Genomic DNA, 13,248 nt, shown 5'->3' on the forward strand with positions numbered 1-13,248 from the left:
GATCGAGAAATAAAGAGAGAGAGGGGGGGGGGAGATCGAGATCTAGAAAGAAAAATGGGGCGTGCTCACATGTTAAAGTGTTTAAAAACTAGTAAATAACCTAGTAAATAGAGTATTTGTTGAGATCAAGAAAATTGCTTGAGCAGGATACAGAGACATAGATATACACAACTAGAGAAAATACTGATACTTGAAATAATGAGATAATAAGATAATAATGAGATAATAAGAGAGGATCAGAATTTCATCCTGACGTGACATTTTGGTTAAAATGTTAAAATTTGGTTAAAACATTTTCAATGTTTCAAAATTTCAACTGGAAATAAAATGTTTAGCAATACGGTAAAAATCAATTGCTAGCTTTACATCAGAGGGTAGACAACAATAGAAATGAGAACGTAAACTTGTCGGTTTTTATAATTTTTTCTATCTACATTTTGACGTTTAACGTCAAAATATAAATCATTCAACACGAAGAATTGCTGAAGACCTGGAAAGAGTTGGAGAATAAGGCCCAAAAAGCACATGACCGAAGACAGTTAGATGATACATGTAGATGATTAATACTGGTATGATACAAAATAAAAACTTACGAAGAAATATAATTAGCGATGTCGAGTTCACATAGATAAAGACTGAGAAAATAAGGAGTTTTTTGGTTGGTATGAAGATAGAGACAAATTTGAATCAATACAAACAAATTCTGAAGGAATTTCTGTTCTAGGTAGTTCAAAATAAAGTAAGTTCAAGGTAAAGTCAAAAATAATTTTCCTTACCTGCCAATTTGTCACTATACATCAACTTACATTACGTACCTATAAACATTGAGTCGTTCCAGTTTTGATGAGAATTATCGAAGGATTTCATCGGATAAATCTTTTATCTTAGATAAATCGAGCACAGTATCCAGCATTGTTCAATTAATTACCCCATACATATAGTAACATCTATGAACATCATGCCGTCATCAATAGCAATATAGTTCATGCGATAAAGCCCTTAAAAGATCCTTCAATTATCCATCTAATCGTTCAATAATTTTAAGTAATTCAGTTTTTTTCAGTATTTTTTTTATTATAACAAATAATTTGTTATAACAAATAACTCTGTATTCTATTCCGGATATTTATCAATACAAATATTAGATTTGGTAACATAGGTCACAAAAATATAATGATGTACCTATTTTCTTATACAGAGGTCGCTATTAGCATATACTGGTATATTAAGTTGCTATAATTTAGTTCAGTTCAGTATTCACGAGTCTCCCTGATGAAAGGTAGTCCTCGAAATAAGTATATTAGAATTGTGAGACTCGAATTGAACATAAATGCAACCGTCTATATATGCGTAACTACAATGATACTTTATTATTTGATTTTTTGTTCACAAAATTTGATTGTTGTCAAGACTGCTAGAATGAAATTAAACTTACATGTACCAAACGTAAATATTTAAAATTCTTATAATTATTGGTTGCAAAAACAGAACAAAGCAAATTGAGAAGTATTTGCTTTCCTTACAGTAAAAAAGTATCCGAACCGGAAACCATCGTAAACAAAATTGAGAAGAAATACAGTGGAACAAAAAACAGCAAACATAAAACTAGATGTTGTAGTAGCCCTTCAAGAGCATCTCTATATAAATTGACGGCAAGTATCAGATAACATCAATTCAATCATTTTTGGAACTCTGAACAAGGCAAAATAAGATCCGTATAACGTTGCTTTAGTTCAGGAACTTCAAGACACATTGAATTTCGCGAATTTATGTTTTTAAAATAAAATAAAAGGGTCCTTACGTTTTTTTACAAGTTATTTTTTTATGAAATCTTAACAGGACATCTATATTTAGAATATCTACTAAATTTATCATCACTACAACTCAATCAAATTATTTGTGACTGCAGCCAAATGGTGTATTCCCAAACTATACTATCTTAGTGAGAAATAACTTGGAAATAACTCTCATACATACAAACTATTCAAACAAAACGGCTTGTGAACAAACTGGATAGTTACTAACCTTGCGAACAGGCTGTTTTTCGTTTCAGATACGGAACAAATGATCATCTACAAGTTATGATAATGGATAAGTGCACATAATACAATAAGTCTATCTTTCTTATATTCGTAGACTACTGATACCACCGATATATTGCATTCATTAAGAGTATCTACAAAACTGGTAAAACGTGTATCCGACTTCATTAAGATACCAAAAAGTTCTGAATATAAATATTAGACAGGGTGATACTCTCTCTCCAATGGCGCTACAGATCAAAACGGGCTTTGGCCTCCTCCAAACTATGCCTCCAACCTTGTCGGTCCCACGCCGATCTTCTCCAGGTTCTCACGTCTAGCAAATTTTGCGCGTCCGCTGCCACTTCATCCTCCCATCTTTTCCGTTTGGTCTTGCGCCCTGCATTTTGCTATCTAGGGATCTTTTCAGCAATCTTTCTGTCTCCATTCTTACTACATGACCAGCCCAGCGAAGTCTCTGAAGTTTAACGAATTCTGAGATCGGTGTCTCTTTTAACAGTTGGTAGAGTTCATGGTTATACCTGGATCTCCATATTCCGTTTTCGTTAATAGGTCCAAATATTTTTCTTAGGACTTTTCTTTCGAAGAGTTCCAGTTTTCTTTTTGTCTCTTCTGTCATCACCCATGTCTCGCATGCATAACATACTATTGGTCTGATAATAGTTTTGTAGACCCTAATTTTCGATCTCCAGTGTGTGTTTTTGGAGCGGAACACATGATCGAGTGAAAAATAAGCTTTGTTTCCCTTTACTATTCTTCTTTGGATTTCTGGTTCTTCTGTTCCATCCGTGTTTAATACAATTCCTAAATATGTGAAACTTTCTACCATTTCAATATCGTCCTCTAATTCAACTGTGCGTCTGTTTCCCCTAGCTCTTGTCTGTGTTAACTTTTTTGCCTTTTGGATATTTATTTCTAGTCCGATCTCTTTTGCCTTTGTTTTTAATTTTGTGAATATATTTCTGCCGCCTCTTCTGTTCTGCGATACATGATGCTGATATCATCGGCATAGGCGGCAATCTGTATTGATTTATTTGTTAGGAGATTACATATTCAGCTGTCTTATCACATATTCCAAGGTCGGGTTGAATAGTGTCGGTGCCAGCCCGTCTCCTTGCTTTAATCCTTGCACTATTGTAAAGTTTTCAGTGAGCTCATTTTGGACTCTGACAGTTGCTATTGACGAATCCATTGTTGTTTTTACCAGTCGCATGTATTTTTGGGGGATATTAAAGCTCTGCAATATTTGATATAACTTGTTCCTATTAATTGAGTCGTAGGCTTGTTTGAAATCTATGAATATGTTGTGGACGTCAATGTCGTATTCCCACGATTTGTTTAAAATGTTTCACTGTGAATAGTTGGTCAGTTGTAGATCTTTCTTGTCGGAAACCGGTTTGATATTCCCCGACAATATTTTCAGTTAGTTGTTGGAGTCGTTTGTTTAGTATGTAAGTAAAAATTTTGTACGCCGTGCACAAGAGGGTTATGCCGCGATAATTTTCGCATTTCAGTTTATCCCCTTTTTATAGATCCACAGGGTGATACTATCTCCCCGAAATTGTTTACAGCTGTACTCGAATATATGTTCAAGCGAATGGAACTAGAGGAAAATATGGGAATTAATATAAATGGAAAGGATCTGAACCAGCTGAGTTGATAAAGCTACAAATATGCTGGAAAGCGTCAAAAACAATTAGTTTTAAAATTAACACCTCAAAGACAAAATTTATGACCAACCTTGTAGTCAGCGATAAAATTCAGATTGAAAGCCATAGCATCGACCAAGTAATACAAATATCCAGGGCATGAGATTTGCTTAGGCCGAGATAATAGACAACTGAAAGACAAAGAAGTATAGGTCTCACATGGGCTACTTTTGGTAGATTGAACAACCTTTTTAAGTCTAATATTCCAGTTTGTTTAAAAAGAAAGGTTTTTAACCAATGTGTTTTACCGGTTCTTACATGTAGTGCTGAAATACTAACTCTGGCAGAAGGAACAATAAATAAACAAAGAGTTACACAACATGGAAAGATCAATGTTAGGTATTACCATTAGAGATAAAGTACTAAACCTAGAAATAAGAAGAACAGGAGTCTTGAAAATGGATGGGCCGGATTTCCAAATGCAGTTTAAAAATAGCCATCGCTAAATGGGCGTGAGCCGGACATGTTGCCAGGTTGACGGATCATAGATGGACCAGAAAGATTCTGGAATGGCGACCAAGACAAAAGGCATATCGAAGCATAGAACAACCACCTATTAGATTGACGGATGATATAAGTCGCATTACCACAAATTGGATGCAGAAAGCACAAGTTAGAAATAGGTGGAAAATTTTACGAGAGGCCTACGTTAGCAGTAGACAAATACAGGCTAATTGATTATGGAAAACAAAGAATAATAAGAGTCAAGACGCCAAAGACAACTACGTAAGTTATTAATAAATTCGAGTCGACTTCATAGGTCTTTATTCGAATTATGCTATAACTAATAATCGTAAATTTGAGTATTTGCTTTAAAATTGCTTTTACTTGATTAGAAAAGATTATTACTTGTAATAATAAAAATGTTCTAAAACATTCTAAAAACCATAACTTTTTAAATTTATGAGTTGAATAGATAATTAAAGGATCATTTAAATTATAAATTGCACAAATTATACTCCTATTAAAAAATCGGTGACGTCATAAAGCTCACACTGATGACCTAACGAATAGAAATAAAATTTGACAACGCGCATGAAGTTTAAACTTGAATTCTTGAATAACCTAATTAATTTGTCCCTTTCACAAATAGTTACTGGTCATTTGTCATGGGAAACATTTAGTTAAATAGCTTCATACGTTTAAAGTTAGCTTCGATATTGAAGACAATTCGCCGATCATTCAACTCAACAAGTTACAAAGTTTATTAAACATGTGAGCACTCCCCTGTTTCAGTTATCGAGTTAGTATCCGATATATGTATCCGATTTCCGACATCCGACATACGAAAATCGTCTGTTTTCGCAGTTACTATTTGGAAGCTAGTCACATGGTTGCGATTGTCGGATACGAAAATCCGTATAAACTGTCAATTTTTGTTTATTGTTTGGATGTTTGGCTGGTAATTGCTGTCTTACCACTTTTGCGTGGTAAAACGACATAAGGGATTATTTCCGCTTTAGAAATAATCCCTTCTCCTGCTTTCAATTATTCAGTTTATTATGTAAAAGAAACTATGTAGACTCAATAACTTATGAAATGTGCAATTAGGCATTCTAAGGTAAATGCAATATTTAAAAACATCATTTAGCTTCATTTCCTGCAATAGATTATTAAAAGCCCCTTGTGACTTTCTTTGCTTAAATATTTCACGAACCAAATATTTTCTTCGCGAATTGTACGTTTTGTTTTTTTTTGTGAATTAAAAGAAATAGACATAATAATAGCGTTTTATTTACTTTACGAATATAGCTTCTTCAATTAAAATTCATGTTCCAAATCACCTACCTCGTCTGTCATTCATGTTTCAATAAATTGAATGTACAGATATTAAACTATTGGAATACAATTAGGTTACAAAACATCCGTTTTATCGGAAAAAGTTAAAATAATTTTATCTTTATCCGATGTCCGAAGGTAGTTAAAAATTTCGGATAAAATTCGGCGCGAAAATATTCTGATTCGATTCTGACCAATGAGAATACTTTCGGATCATCGTGTCGTCGGAAGTCGGATACATGGGACTCCGCCTTTATTCGGTAGTAATCGTTCGACAGTTCTCACCAGTACAGGAATTTGAAACGACATACACTAAACACAAAACAAACATCGTTTATTTTATATTTAAGTTTATTCATTGGAAGGTATTAAATCTTTTTACAAATTATCAAAACCACAAACGTAAAAGAAATACTAAAATATTTCCAAACTGTGCAAGCATTTTCAGTATTCAATACTTATTCGTTTTATATGCGTAAACCGAAGGAAAGAATGTAACCATTTATATTGCGTTCTTCATATTTACGAATATAATAATAAAGATAATTGTGTTAGAAAAATCTAGATATTTAGGTTTCAACAGCCGTTTACTGAAGAACAAAATATGCTTGATAGTCATGGTGAACGTGGTGATTTTTAAATTCGCCGTGATCAGTGACAGCGATTTTTGGATAACGGTGATTTTACAGAGTGACCGTGATCACCGTTATTTTACGTTGCTGTAACAGGTAGTCACAGTAAGGCTATGGCTCCACGAGCGACAGATTGTCGTTAGCAGTAGCAGTAAAATTACGGCGGCAGTAAAGCAGTAAAATCATGGCTCCACGAGCGACAGTTTACAGCGCGCATATCGCCGCGTTTTGGTCTTGTAGTGGCTCCATGAGCGTTAATATGACGCAGCTACCATCAGTGGTATCTTGTCCGTTTATATAATGTCCGTGTATATAGCAGATAAAATAAATAAATAAATTGGAAAAATAAATTCACACCGATAATACAATAATATAGTATGGATAATCTATCATTTCAACAAAAAGTTGCTTTAATATTGGTATTGTGTCGTCGACGTAGGGTTAAAAAACAACGGAAATGGTGGATTTACCCTGTTCTAGTGCCTAGACAGACAGAGGGAAATTTTTTTCTTTTACACAACAAATTAAAAGAATATCCTGACAAGTTTTTTGAATATTACAGAATGTCAGTGTCTTCTTTTAATTTTTTATTATGTGAAATAAAAGATGTCATACAAAAACAGGATACATCAATGCGTGATAGCCTAAGCCCAGAAGAAAAATTAGCAATTACCAACCTTAAAGTAAGATTTCAAATTACATATTTTATAATCCTATTCATGTATCTACCTAAAAATAAAAAAAAACAAAATATTTAACTATTTAACTTTCATTAGAATAAAAAGGGGCCGCCACCACTTCTTACCTCTGCGTATTCTGTAATTAGCTACTGAATTATCAAGTAGATCGACGGCTGCCATATGTCGGTTATATTCATTTATCATATTGGGTTGATGTAATGAATCTTCCTTTTCCAATATCTAACTTGCTTTTTTATGTTACAATAATTTAAAAAATTCTGATGCGACCCAAAATCTGCTTTGTTGCATTCTTTTATTTATGAATCACGCCAAGCTATCGAAAACGAAACATTAGTACTGAAGAATAATAAAATTTTACTATAAACAATAATTATTAAAATTTTATTTATATTACATGATTAGACAACCACTTATATAGAAATGAATCACCAGTTCGAAGGAAATCCAAAAAATAGATTTTCGGGAAATCAATAAAAACTGTTTATTCTCTCTATTCAACTTTTTCTTGTTTAATAATATATATGTGGCTAAACACCCCTTTAGGGGTTACGCCGCTTACGCTCTCTAGATCTATGTTTTGAGGTAGATCAGTCCTCATGTTCCTTATTTAATTTTCTCAGTTATTTTTCTCCATTGTGTCCTATCTCTGGTTTTTCCTTTCCACTGTCGTATGCCCGCCTTGTTGAGATCATTTACAACTTCTTGTAACCATGTAGATCTTGGTCTTCCACGTCTTCTTTTGCCAGCTGGTGTCCATTCCAATATTGAGAATATCGTCGTAGTTGATCCTGATCTCCATACGTGTCCTAGCCATTTTGCTCTTTGTTGTTTTATTTTACACACTATATCTTCCTTAATTTCTTCCAGTAGCTCAAGGTTCGTTCTTTGTCTAAATTCATTTTCATTTATTTTTATTGGTGTCAGTATTGCTCTTAGTATTTTTCTTTCTTGTATTCTAAGGTTTTCCTCTTGTTTTTTTGTCATGCTGAGGGTTTCGGCTGCATACATCATCGTCGGTCGAATTATTGTTTTGTATACCTTCATTTTCGATTTCTTACTCAATAGTTTATTTTTTAGTAATTTCTTATTTGTATGGAAGGTCTTATTTGCTGTAATAATCCTTTCTTTAATTTCTGTTTCTCTTTCTCCATTGTTTGTTATTAATATTCCCAAGTACTTAAATTTTTCGACTTCTTCAAAAATGTATTCGTCTAGTCTAACCTTTTTGTTTTCGAAGTTTTTATCAAATCTCATTATTTTTGTTTTTTCTTGGTTTATTTTTAATCCCATTACTTTTCCTTCTGTTACCATTTCATTTAACATGTTTTCCATTGTTTTTCTATTTTTTGTTATTAGCACAATATCGTCAGCGTATGCTATTATTTGTCCTTCTCTAGTTCTAAGGGTACCTTTGTTTATTTTCCTGACGATGTATTCCAGGGCAAGATTAAACAGGGTTGCTGATAACGAATCTCCTTGTCTAACCCCTTTATTTATGACAAATTCTTCTGTGTCTCCTACTTGAGTTTTTATACTCACTACAGTTCTACTCATTGTCATTTTTATTAATCGTCTTAATTTGTTTTGTATTCCCATTTCTTTCAGAGCTACCATTAATTTTGATCTTTTTATTGTATCAAATGCTTGCTGAAAATCTATAAAAAGCAGTTCAATTTCTATTTTATATCCATGAGCTTTTTCCATAATTTGTTTAACTGTATGTATGGCATCTGTTGTAGACTTTCCCTTAATAAATCCGCATTGATAGTGTCCTATGATATTCGTCATAGCGTTGGTCAGTCTTCGATGTATTAAGGTCGACATAATTTTATATGCTGTGTTTAATAGCGTCAGTCCTCTGTAGTTATTACACATTTGTTGGTCTCCTTTTTTATGAATCGTGATAATTTGTCCTTTGTTCCATTCTTCCGGCATTTTTTCTTCGTCCCATATGTCTTTTATTAAATTGTACAGTTTTTCTTTTAATTCTTCACCACCATATTTTATAAGTTCCATATTGATCCCGTCTGATCCTGAAGATTTACCATTACGGCTGCTATTTATAATTTCCTCAACTTCCTCTTTTGTTGGTCTTTCTAGCTGGTTTCCTAACATCATTGTCTCTTCTTCTACGTTTTCATTTAGGTCTTGATCTTCTTGCTCTGTTAATAATTCTTTAAAATAGTGAGTCCAAATTTCTTTATACTCTTCATCATTTTCTGATACTTTTCCATTTTTATCTTTTATGCCTTTTATCTTTCCTTTAAAAGTTTTGTTTTGCTCGCTAATTTTCTTATAAAATGCTTTTGTGTTTCTGTTCTTACTTTCTTTTTCTATTTCTTTTATCTTATCATCTAACCAGGCACGTTTAATTTTCCTTATTTTTTTCTTACATTCATTCCTTATTCTATTGTATTCTTCCCTATAATCCTGTCTATTTGTTCTTATCCACATTTGTCTAATTTCTATCTTCTTTTTTAGCATGTTATGGCATTCTTCATTATACCATTCTTGTTTTTTTTTTGTTTCTTTTTATTCCTATGTGTACATCCGCTGTTTCATTTATACATTTTTTTAAATTTCTCCATTCTGTTTCTATATCCTTTGTATATTTACACTGTTCCTTTAGTTTTTTGTTCATGTCATCAGCATACTTAATCCTTATGTCTGGAGCATTCAGTTTTTCTACGTACCATTTGTCTTTCATTGTCGTGTTTTTTAGAGTTCTTTTGACTTTTTGTTTTACCTTTGCAGTCACCATAAAATGATCTGTGTCTGCATGCGCACCTCTGTAAGTTCTCACGTCCGTAACCGATGTTTGTTTCCTTCTTGTAATCAGAATATGGTCTATTTGGGACCATGTTTTTTGGTCTGGGGAAATCCATGTTACTTTATGGTATTTAGGATGTTCGAAATTTGTACTAATGATAATCATATTGGTACTAGCTGCTAGGTTACATAATCTTTGACCATTGTCATTTGTTTTTTCGTGTAATGTGTGTTTACCTGCTACTTGGTTAATGTAGTCTTCCTTACCTACTTGGGCGTTAAAATCTCCCATTACCAGTATTGTGTCTTCTCTAGGTAAATTCTCCATTTCTCGTTCAAGTTCCTCATACATTTTGTCTTTTTCCTCCGCAGCAGCACTTTCAGTTGGAGCATATACGTTTATGATTGATATATTAAATGGTTTGGCGTTAATTCTCAGGTAAGCCATACGTTCATTTATTGGTTTAAATTGCATAATGTTATTTTTTATTTTTCCCATAATTATGAAAGCAACTCCATATTGACCTTGTTTTCCATGTCCCGAATACTGTAGTGTGTAGTTTTTTTTATTTATTTCTCCTTGACCTGCCCATCTAATTTCTTGAATCACTGCAATATCAATTTGGTATCTTTCTAGTTCTGAGACAATCTCCTGCATTTTTCCTGGTTCAAGCATTGTTCTGATGTTCCACGTACTTATTTTTAGTTCATCGCGTTTTTTCATTTTTCTATTATATTTTTTCCTGCTCGTCTGTTTTATCTTATCTAATCTATTCATGTCCTTTTCCTTTGTCATTTTCGTTTCCGTTTTTTGTTGTGTGTACGATATTTGTTGTTTTATCGGTTTTTTGGCGTGTCTTGGTTTGCCTTTTCCAGTTCATTCTTCTCTTTGTTCCATTTCCATATAGCCCCGTCAATATTTAATTTTTGATAACCTACTCTGGTGTTCATACCTTTTTCTTGTTGAAATTTTGCAATTTTCCGTATTTCTTGTTGGATCTTCATCTCTTCTTGCGTTAGATCGTTATTGATGTATATTTCTGGCTTTGATGCCCTTAGTTTGTTTTTGTTCTTCATGATTTTAATTTTTTCATTTCTGTTTTTTAGTTTTACAAGACATGTTTTGTCGCCTATTTTATAAGCATCTTCTATTTCTACTTTAATGCCTAATTCTTTTTCCACGAAATTTGCCATAATCTCGTTGACTACATTTGGGTTATTTGTATCCATCGGTAGACCCTGGATAATAACATTGTTAGCCTTTCTCTCTTTCTCGAGCTGTTCTACCTTCATTTTCACTATCTTTAGTTCCTGCTTCATTTCATCATTTTCCTTTTTTAGTTGTTGGTTACTTTGTTTGAATTCATTTATTTCTTTTTTTAATTCTCTGAGGTCATTTCTATATTCTCGTTGTTCTTCTTTTATTCCTTTTACCTCCGTTGTTAGATGTTTTGTTTGATCTGTTAAATTTTGCATCATTTTTAAAAGCTGATCTATTTTGTTTTCATCTTTCTGTTGTTTGGTTGGTGTTCTGGTAAGTTTCTTGCTCTTGTTGAAAATATCTTCATCATCTTCCTTTCGACTTCTTTTTTTATTGTCTTCTGAGGTGTAGTCATCATCGCTATCCATTTTTATTTCTTTTTTATGTATTTTTTACTCTATATTATAGCAAGCGGTAAGTTCTAGTTCTCCGGTCAACCCGTCAGAAGCTCTAGAACTTCTCAAGCAATAATTGAGTATGAAATTTAAATTTATTAAATATTTTATTTCTTCTAAATTTTGTTTATTTAGTTAATATTATTAATTAGCGGATTTCCTTTCTTGGATTTTTGAAACTTTTTGGATAACCGGCAACGTCGCATTCAATTTGATCAAGACTTGTCTTCTTATCTGTTATTAAAAGAACTGGAATTTCTAAATGTCGTTTTGTTTTGAATACAATAAAATGTTTTAAAACTTACTTACAGGTCACTTTTTGCCAATTTTCTTTGCACTGCAGAGAGTTTATGTCTTCATACAATTTTTCACGTATAGTTTGGATTTTATTTCTCACTATTACCTCAAAAATCGGAATAAACACTGGTAAAAATGTTTAACACTTTTATTTCGCACAACGCGCTGTTGCCAATTTTTTGATTGTTTAATAATGGCATCTATTATAAAGTACAGTTTGATACGGTTAATTGGGATTGAAAAAAAAACCATCCATTGATTTTTGTTATCTAGAATACCGATAAAGGAAATGTTGGATTTATTTCTTTCTTAGAACTTATAATTTTTTGTTACGATTTGAGACACAAAATTGTATGAAAAAACTTTATAGTAATTTATAAAAACAAAGAAACAACTTAACAAACACAGAGAAATAAACAAGAACAAAAATATCCGATTAAATGGCAATTACCGCTACAAGCGATAAATTACTGCTAGTGGAGCCACAAACGCGCTGCAAATTACTGCTAAAAAATAGGTCCTGAGTCCGGATCTATTCGAACGCGACACGACCTTGACGACGCGTCTCGGTCTCGAAACGAAGCGACAATCTACAGCGGGTGGAGCCACTCAGTATCACTGCTGTTGTTTTCATTATCAAGCTACATTTTACTGCTACTGCTAACGACAATCTGTCGCTCGTGGAGCCATAGCGTAATCGTAAACCAAATAACACAATCACGATTACTTTGTATTAGGTAGGACTATAAAAACTGCAAAAATATTGCTAATATTGAATACGTTTAAGTAACTTAACTAGATGGTTTGACTTATAATAATAAATTACAATACTATCAATAAAGTAATCTTCATGTAAATCACTATCAAACGTTCTGCACAACGTTTTCTCTTTAAATAAAACTAAAAATTAATTCTAGAAATCCACTTAATTTGTTTATAAACTTTTAAGAATGTTTTTATGGCAAAAAATATCCAATACGTTTAATGACATTATTTTAAACTTATTATTTTAAAAAGAGAAATATCAGTGTAGACAAGGTGAAAAGCTCGGTTCGTTCGGAAAAATATTCCCATAATCATTTTCCTGAGATATCCCAAAATAAGGTTCAATATGTCGATCAGACGAAAAAGTTGTTCAAATTTTTTTAAACAAATTGTAACAATACAATTTTTCGACCCGGATAAATTGTTTTTATATTTTTTGGATCATTATGAACAGAAAAGGTCTTTTGTAAGTTTTCTCTGATATAAGTTTTTTTCTAATCGTTTTCGAGTTATAAATAATTTAAAACTTAACTTGTTTTTGAACAAATATTTTTTTTTTGAAAGCAAGTGCCTAAATTCAAGTTCAAAACTTCTATTAGCCTCCGATGAAAATTCTAGGCTTATTTTATTTTAAAACATTGCTTTTTAATCGATAATGAAACGCGTATGGCAGGGCTGACGCTCATTTGTACAATGGGAATTCTAACCAACAAACATTTTATGCCATAGATCTTGTTTCTCTCTCTTATACACGCCTCATCCCGAGCGCCCCTCCTCTCATAAGGGCTGCATTAACGATTAAAAAACAATGTTTTAAATGAAATAAGCCCAAAATACTTATCGCGAAATGATAGAACAATGTTTGAACTTGAATTAAGGTCTTTGGTGAATTCAAAAA

General features: G+C 32.6%; 1 protein-coding gene and 1 long non-coding RNA gene across 2 annotated transcripts in view; one reads left to right on the forward strand and one right to left on the reverse strand.

Moving 5' to 3' along the window:
- LOC140450276 (probable ATP-dependent RNA helicase DHX35) overlaps window positions 1-13,248 on the reverse strand; it is a 332,996-nt gene that overhangs the window by 236,132 nt on the left and 83,616 nt on the right. The window lies entirely within an intron of this gene.
- LOC140450280 (uncharacterized) overlaps window positions 1-13,248 on the forward strand; it is a 26,364-nt gene continuing 13,116 nt past the window's right edge. Inside the window, exon 1 of the long non-coding RNA XR_011952001.1 lies at window positions 1-739. This is a non-coding gene — a long non-coding RNA (uncharacterized lncRNA). The remainder of the gene's footprint in view (window positions 740-13,248) is intronic.

The sequence above is a fragment of the Diabrotica undecimpunctata genome, chromosome 9 (assembly GCF_040954645.1).
Source record: "Diabrotica undecimpunctata isolate CICGRU chromosome 9, icDiaUnde3, whole genome shotgun sequence".
NCBI lineage: Eukaryota > Metazoa > Arthropoda > Insecta > Coleoptera > Chrysomelidae > Diabrotica > Diabrotica undecimpunctata.